Here is an 8,608-nt window from a genome sequence, read left to right on the forward strand (position 1 = left end):
ATGATCCAGATATTCACAGGAGGTTGGCGCCGAATGCACATGTTCTGACTAATCGCATCTCTTTCTTGGTAAGAATACTTCATGTGCAACGTAGAAACCAGTGAACATTGCCTGAAAATACTCACTTCCATGATTTCCAATAATTTCAATAGAAGCTTTTTTTGAATCATGCTTTTCTTAAAGGGGAAGGCTAGTAACTGATCAGTGGGAATCAGTGAAAATGCTGGGAGATGATTGTGGCAATCCTTATGGGATTCATTTAAGAGTTCATTGTATATCTATTGTTGTGTGAAAATGATTTGCTTCAGAATGGTCTCATATTCAAGTAATGTGCAGTTTAATGCTTCCAGGTTAGCGTCCCTGGTCAGTGACGGAGCATTAATCTGCACATTACTTGAATATGAGACCGTTCTGAAGCAAATCATTTTCACAGAACAATAGATATACAATGAACTCTTGAATGAATCCCATAAGGATTGTCACAATCATCTCCCAGCATTTCCACTGATTCCCACTGATCAGTTACTAGCCTTTCCCTTTAAGTAGGTTATATTTCCATACGTTTCATTGATATCTCACTTCATCACGTATGCATTCAATGTTCTTGCAGATTGGATACTAAATCGGAGGTCGACATGGCTGTGATTATGGTCACATGTTGGATGTCGCTCTTCTTGGTGCATTCCTGTGGTAAGATAGCCTTTCTCTCATTTCTCTTTTATCATAAGGTGCGTTTGTGTATCAATCAGTGTCTCAAAAAGAATGCTTGTAATATCAGTTCAAAAGAGACACATTACTAAGCATGACACTGACACAATTAGAAAGGGACGGTTAACTGTTAACTCATGTGTTTGCCCCCATACATATTTGAATAATTTACTAAGTTTATGATTAATTTTTGTTAGTCGACGTATCATGACAAGTCGTATTATTTAGGCTCATTTCTACAAAGTTTCTATTCATGATGGTTTATTGTTAACTTTAAAATGGATAAACCGGCGATCCGATGCATTTTTTCTGGTCTTTATATCATTTTGTTTGGCTTTTACTTCACAGCCGCAGTGACTTTTACCGTACCAAGTTCCCTGACGGCTAACCGCCAAGTCACTGCGCGGTGTACCGAGAGTGGAGTGCTCGAGTCACAGACAGCGAGCTGGTTCTTGGACGGCGTCCAGATCACTGAGGGCGTGGTCACAAATAGCAATCAGGCTCGACAAGACAAAGGATGGGGTTACCAGGGAAATGTTCAATCGGCTCGGGCTACAGATACATACCGCTCCGATGCTACCCATTGTTTAGGCTGACCGGAAAAAATAAAATAACGTTGCGAAATGCAATCTCAGTGTGATAATTAGAACGAAATAATACTCATATGCTGATATACGTATAGCTCATCTGCTGTGAGGGACATTTAACCAGGTAATTTTCTATAGAAAAGCCTGCCTACTATGGTGAATTTCTGCCTAGCCAATCTGTCTTTCAACTGGAGGGATTGTTATCCCTTGACATATTTTGATTTAATCTAATTTTTTAATCTTAGGAACTTCACGGTGCCGAGACAGCACCGGTGCTTTATGACAAAAGAACAAGGCACCAAACAGTGACTACACATGAAAAGTTTGGTATATTGGTGTATTTGGTAAAAGATAATTCTGTCTGGAAGTAAACTTATCTCCTAGATTTCCGGTTATGCTTAAAGCATAAGAATTAGAATACTAATAAACATACCAAACAAGTTCATTAATGGGCAACAAGAAAAAAAGAAGAAGAAAGACTGTCCAGGCCCTATTACACAATTAACACGATTCTAGACAAACAACCAGTGTTAAAAGACGTAATGAACAAGGAAATCTCATGAGCGACAATGAAGACGGAAGTGACCTTTGTGTCGGGAAACGCGTGTGCCACAGAAAACTCCCCGTATTTCAATCCCAGAAAATGATATCGTTTTTAATGCACCCAAAACACAGCCTCTTATGTCTTGTGAAACTAGTCATCAGATTTGAAAGTAACACGGATAATTATTTGGGGAAGAGCATGCTATTTTTCTGGTCATGTTGGTAAAAGCGTTTGGAAACACCTCAGGCAGAAAGTGCAGGCGTTGAATCGACTTCTCTATGCTGTACTAGGAAGGACGGAGTAAAAAGATGAACAAAGACAGATACAAGGCAATTACCTAAACGACTTAAAGAAAACAGCTAAGTTTAAGTACGATGCATCTTTGTCTGCTGCAGACACTCCATTTGCAGAAAATAAGCTTTGATTTATTTCATTAAAGCCGGATATTTCTGCCATACTACTCCAAACGGAAATGTCAATTATTTTGATATACTGTCGTCATACTTGGAGTCGTTTCATCACTATTCATGTCAGCTTCATTTGATGTTGATGGCGCTCGAAACAAAGTTTTGAATCTCGCCATTTTGAAATACAAATTGTTCAATTTATGTTCCCACACCGACGGAAGTAACGTTTGACAGCACATAACGGTGAGACGTGAAAACACGCTTAATTGCTCGAAAATTGAATATACATGAATGCGTGACGGTAGTCTAATTAAAGAACAGGATTTGAAGAATGTCTTGAATATAGAGGTTTTATTCTTTCTCCTGCTAGAATGTTGAAAAAAGTCATCTTTGCCGTCCAAATAGTTACTTGACATGCTTTGAGAGTATTGGAAGACGACGACCTGCCCATATTGGACCATTCTAAGTTATAGCTGTATAGCATGGCCTTTGCACTTACAGATTTTCGACAAGACGAAACTGAAATCTGCTTGTCGTGATATCGGCAGAATGAATAGTATCATCTGAGTTTAAAATCACCTGAACGTTGGCTTCTAAGCCAGTACGGATAGATATATCTTGCAATATAGCTTTGATGTTTCTTCCCATCTGGCTGCTTGATTACAACAGGTTGAAGTGTCTATACTGCATAGCCTGAAGCCAGCAAGGACGAGTCTTGGATTGTTTGTTATTTGGAGTATTTCCAGTCTGGCATTTATTTCAAGAATGCTTGTGGTGGGAAGATAAGGAATTACTAACCTTGGGATGAGGTAAGATTTTGTTGTAAAATTGGAGATGTGACATATATACTGTACAACACAAGTGATACCAAAAATTCGCAATATATGAAGTTATAAACCATTAATTTGCTGGTGTGAGTAATATGGATTTCACATCTGTTCTAATCATCGTCTTTGTTATTCAATCTAAATGATTAAGGTAAACTTATCTCGCGCAGAATTTACGATTGATTTATTTAGTCCAAAGGACGTGAGATTAGACCGAATAACACACCGAGCGACATACACGACATACTCCTAACACCGGTTGGCTCGTTCCAGTGGCAGAAACATTACCCTCTTCATTGGCACCTCTGATACTGTACTAGTGTATCCGGCAAAAATTGTAATTCTCATCCTAGAACTTGGAGGCTGAGGCAACTGAATTCAGACAAACTGGGATGAATTAAAAATTGTCTTTGAAATAAACAACGAACGCATGTAGGTGGGAAAAAGCAATTTCTTCTGCGGGCTGGCTCGAATTTTTCTGCCTTTTCACTACTGCAAAAGCCATCACGTTGAATGTCCTACATGGATAAGGTTCGACACACTTATATTTTCAGCTGATTTTATATCAATTCAGAACTGAATTATTGATTTTAGGCCATAGAGTGAGCGGCTATATAGTCTAATTATTGACGATATGACAAGATTGATATGAACAGCAAGGTTTCGAATGAAATTCATTATTACTGTCATTACCCACACTCATCTTTGTCGGTACAAAAAAAAAAAAAAAAAAAAAAATAAAGAGAAAAGATGAGCGAGCAATGCCATTTGATCTTAAGAAATAATCATGTGTTGCATTCTATCAAGATATTGAAACAACATTGCTACGTACTCTAACCGTAAATTATTTTTATTGACATATCTATAGATGGATTATTTCGGAAGTATTTTTTTTTTTCGAAAAAAAAAACCAATCAACAAAAATGACACGAAGTAAGTGTGAGTGCGATTGGCACAGAAAGCAAAATGATGTAGAATTTCATCGGACTGCTTACATTATGCCTATTCTAATCCCTATTACTGCACGGATCGCTGCTATCACTACAAGACTTATTACAACATCGAAAGTGTGTTGACCTTCACTCCTTCCGCTGATCATCATGGAAAGACGCTGCAGTGCATCATTTCCGGTTCTCAACAATCAGCTACGCTAAATGTTAGACGTAAGTATTCAACACCATCGCCATTTACTTATCTTAATTGTGTGTGTGTGTGTGTGTGTGTGTGTGTGTGTTTGTGTTAAAGTACGAGATGCGATAAAACCTGTAAAGATTTACCGCTGACTAAAAAATAAATTAGATCTCATTTAAGCCTTCATGATGCACAGTCAGTACATTTCTCATTTAATTGGATATTGTTCCATCAACAACATCAAAAAACAAACAAAATAAGATCTATACACGTAAAGTTGTCGGTAGTAGCGTTGGTTATTTCACTTTTTTTTGTCGGAGAAATCAGGTGTTTAGTATGAAGAAAAGGCATATAATTGTATTGTTTGTCAATTGCAGAAAGAAAACACAGATTTCTTTTTTTCATTTTAATGTTGTTGTATGGTTTAAACCGGCATTTACATTGGATCTTCAGGGGTAGGCCTACTGCCCAGACCACATGCAGTATTCTCCGCCAGGGCCATCGTCAGGCGCATCCCATATCTCACCATGCGATAAGCTAATCTGCATTTCCCTACAGTTTCAAAGGAACGTTCATTGTAACATTGCAAATACGAGATCCTAGTTCGACAGAATACTTAAAAAAAAAAAAAAACTTTTAACAAACCATTACAAATAGCGGACAAAATGTGAAATAAGTGGTCCATCATTATCAATGCATTGTTTTTCGCAAGGTGGTCCCTAATAATACCATTTCTTCACTAATGCATTGATTTTCAAAATGAAATCTACATTTTTACGCATTTCAACTTTTCCGTCATATAGCCACCTTTCATTTATGAGCGGCTCATCTAATCACCGAAAAATCAGTTAATCCAACAAGTTGACAAATCATTTTTCTTTACTATAAATGCAATGTATTATTTCTTATAAAATGCGGCTGTAGGCCAATTTCACCTGTACTTGGTGCTCATAGGCCTATATGTGTGTGTGTGTGTGTGTGTGTGTGTGCGTGATGTGGATGGGTGTGAAAACTTTGGAGAGATTAAGCATGTTTTTCTTGGCGCAAAAAGTGCATATTATTTGTGCGTGTGTTTTGTGTACTGTAAGGAGTAACATGGGCAAACTCATCCATTAAAAAAATTCAGCGTAGGTGATAGAAACATAGAATAACCTGGGATTTTATAGTTGCTGTTTTACCATAAAGCTCCAAAAACGGTATTATTTGAATCAAGAAGAGTCGAGAAACCAATATTTATGATATAAAAAGAAAAGATTGCTAGAGATTACCGTGTGGGAACACAGGCAAAGAAAGCGCTATTCAGATTGTATTCATCCGCCTTATGTTAAACAAGGAATCGTGAACCTGATGGCATTACAACCCATCCAAAGAACTTGGCAGTCGGAATGAATCGCCTTGTCTATGGATTTAAATGCTACTATCTGTGAACTCAAACAGAAACCTAACAGAGAAAGCCCACGAGTTAAACAGCCCATTAGTTCGAGACTAAACAAATAAGTCCCACGAGACCGACACATTGTTGCCGACACGTGTTGCAATGTCGAACTCGTGGTGTGTTTTTACAGTTACAGCTTGTTATTCCGAAGGTTCGTTATTCCGAAGGCTCTTTACTCCGAAGATTCGTTATTCCGGATTTCGTTTTCGGATTAACCAATAACAAACCTTCGGAATGACGCCACAAATGTGCGGATTAACGAACCCTTTTTCATTTTCGGATTGATGATCCTCTAGGTATAGGGAATTTGTGTTTCGGATTGACGAACCTTCGGAATAACGAATCTTCGGAAAAGCGAACCTTAGGAATAGCGAACCTTCGGAATAACGAACAGCACACGTTTTTACAATCCTAGTGTCGAACTCATTTGCTGTATGACCCGTGAACTTTTTTTTTTCAGTGGCAAACTCGTGAGCTGTATAACTTGTAGGTATTGGTCTCTTGGGATGATCCCCTCTTCCTCTTCTGTTGATAAATTATCAGCGTACCATAGAGAAAATTTGAAAACACACTGTGAAAAAGATATACATCACCGTGTATTACCCCACTATTCGGGAGGCAAGTCACGTTTATTACAGACTAATAGAACATCCTTATCATTGGCTCCCGCAACATTATATGAATAATTTTTCACGTATGCAAGAAACGAAATGTTTTCATAGATCATTCGTCTGTAGCATCTTGCTTGCAGAGTTTATTCCTTTTGTCGGTATAATAATAGTGTATTAACAGTTCTGTAAATTTAACAATATGGACATAATGTACCTGCTCCGAAGGTTTTAGAGAAATGATTGAGGTCTTGTTAATAAATAGAGCTGTTCTATTCCAAAATAGCATCAAGCAGTTTTTTTTTTTTTCATTCCAGATATTAACTACACACAACATTATTAATATGCATACCAAAACTGGTGCATAAGAAATAACATAACAACATGGTAGCTAAGGACGTTGCTTTGACGCAGACATTATTCAAATTTGTGCAATCACATCATGGTCTGGATTCACGAAGGTGGTACAATCTTTGTCCATGGTTTTAAACCATAGACAAAGACCTTAGTTTTGTATGGAGCGCCAAGTGTCGCATGACCTATTTCGTTACGAAGTCAGTCATTCGTCGACGAAATGACCATTTCGTTAACAAAATAGGCAATGGGTCACTTGATGCCCCATACGTTTGTCCTTGGTTTAAACCATGGACATAGATCGTACCATCTTCGTGAATTCAGGCCATTGAGTCCTACGAAAAGAGGTCAGGCCAGCGTAGTTCGCCAAGTCTGTACACGAGTGTGCATGCTTACATGAATTTCAAACATGCGATAAACAAAATAGGATGATTCTCTGAGTTGATATAGTACAGAATTACAGTATTGACAAAAATTGATTGCAATCCAATTGTTACCAACACACAGATGGCCCTGCCGATGGTGTGATTAGTATCAAGACACGTGATCAGGGGTCTTCTTTGGAAATTGAATGTCACGTGATCCCGCAGAACCAGCCAGCGCCCGCCATCAATTCATACGTCATCAAAGCTGATGGCGTCACACTCTCCCAGTCATCTTCTCCTGCTACTCACCTTTCTCCGCGGCCTCGTTGGTGCATCGAACTGTCGTGTGAAGGAACGAACGCCTTGGGATCGACATCGAGTACATCAATCTATTGCCCCCGAGGTATGGTACAATCAGTAAAGCTTCTTCTGGAGTTTGAATGCAATTATACTGATAGGTCTTGAAAACAGTCCATTACGCATTATACCATGAATAAAATCAATACGACTAAAATATCAAAACAAGTCTTCAGGAGGATTCTTTGACTTCAAACTTACAATACCTTTTCAACTCTGTTGTTAAGTGTAGTTGAAGGTTTCTTAATGTTGAAAAATCGTGTTCCGATGTTTTATGTTTCCCTGTACAGCACCTCCGCCAAATGATGCTATACAGGTTGGGTTCCAAGAGTCCGGTGATCTTAGGGAGGTCGGAGGTCACGTTGATTTGACTATATCATGTGATATAGCCTCTCATACTCGACCATTCCCGCCTATTGACAGCTACGTCATCAAGAGAGATAGTCAAACATTGTCGACCTCCAACTCGTTCACCCTATCTCCTCGACCGGACAGCTGCACGAATATCACCTGTATTGGTGAAAATGACATCGGGTCGGCAACTTCTGTTAGAACCTACTGTCCCACAAGTAATAATTTTTCGTTTCATCGTATATCATATTAAATAAAATTACACCTATTCATGATGCCTTATGTGTTTATAGATATATTTGAAGATTTTCATTGTACATGTATGTACATGAACTGTGTCCTATGTGCCGTGATATTAGCTCCGGCTATGACATGCACACACGTAGCAAGCAATGTGCGATTTATGCATGGAGATATGTCAATGCATTTACAAAGGAATATAATACCTGTATGAAAAAGAAAGGACAGGATAAACCTACATGTTGTAGCATTTTTTGAATGTTTATCATGGCTGTTCATATCTCCTTACTAGATCAAATTCTCCTTTCCAGTCCAAATCTTAATGCCCCTCTTCATGGACACGTTTTTTTTTTTTTTTTTCGAAGCGTGGGCTATTTCTGATAATTATGACGTAATGATAGCTCTCCTTCAAAATGGTTGACCTTTTATTTCTTCTCTATAACATTCCGCTGCCAAGAAACGATCCCTGTAAGGACTGCGAGCACATGGTGTTACAGCAAACCTCTCTCCTCATTTACTTCACCATGCAAACCTAAGCAATACATAACTGTAAAATTCGTTGGTAGATCCTCCTCGTGATCATATCATCAGCATCGAGTTCGACGAAGGTTTGGATGACAGTGGTCGAGGTACTTTCACCATTTCCTGTCACGTGACCGACATCGACCAACCCTATCCTGCTCTCGAATGGTAC

This window comes from Diadema setosum, chromosome 12 (assembly GCF_964275005.1).
Source record: "Diadema setosum chromosome 12, eeDiaSeto1, whole genome shotgun sequence".
NCBI classification, from domain to species: Eukaryota; Metazoa; Echinodermata; class Echinoidea; order Diadematoida; family Diadematidae; genus Diadema; species Diadema setosum.